The 639-nt window shown below is 43.3% G+C and overlaps 1 non-coding gene across 1 annotated transcript; it reads right to left on the bottom strand.

The window, feature by feature from the left end:
* Positions 1 to 97: 97 nt before the first annotated feature.
* trnS-GCU lies at positions 98 to 162 on the bottom strand. The gene has a single exon. It is a non-coding gene; the product is annotated as a tRNA-Ser (tRNA).
* Between the last annotated feature and the right edge of the window lie 477 nt (positions 163 to 639).

The raw sequence follows: 639 nt of genomic DNA, 5'->3' as shown, positions 1-639 counted from the left end.
TTGTCTATTGCTCGGGCGATAGGAGCGGGAGACCTTAGCCCTTATTGACTTCAACAAACTAAACCCCTAGGGAAGGAAGGTTAACCAACCCAATCTTTAAAGAAAGGATTCTTGCATGTCGATTTAGCAAACCAATGCCTTAAACCACTCAGCCATACCTCCCAGGATTCGGAAAGCACGGGGAACTTCTCCTTCCATTAAGAAAGAGTTAATCTTTTCATACTTAGCCAGGAATGGCAGAATCGTTTGTTGCCATTCAAGAGGCCCGGTAAGTGAAATCAAAATGAAAAAAGGGTAGGAAAGAGCTTGAACGACCGATTTCACAAGAGGTCGAATGTACCCATTATCATGCTTGTCAACGAGATTCCAAGGCGCTTCACCGGAAGAAAGATTCCCCAAAATGCGATTACTATTAGTTTGTCACCAACCTCTTTTCATATAATCGTTTGTTATAGGAATCGGGTGTTCGATCCTTATTAAGACTCCACTATTTCATTCATTCATTCTCGGTGCAAAACCGTCCAGCTAGGGAACTCTTCATCAGCCGCTAATTCAGAGGATTCGTTTGTGACTTCCACCTTTTAGACATCCAAAAAGGGAAAGCGAGGAAGCTCTGCCCTTATTAACACATGGGCGATC

This window comes from Prunus mume, mitochondrion (assembly GCF_029339155.1).
Source record: "Prunus mume mitochondrion, complete genome".
In the NCBI taxonomy this organism is placed as follows: Eukaryota; Viridiplantae; Streptophyta; class Magnoliopsida; order Rosales; family Rosaceae; genus Prunus; species Prunus mume.
Note: the sequence above shows the minus strand (reverse complement) of the source record. Positions and strands in the feature narration are given on the sequence as shown.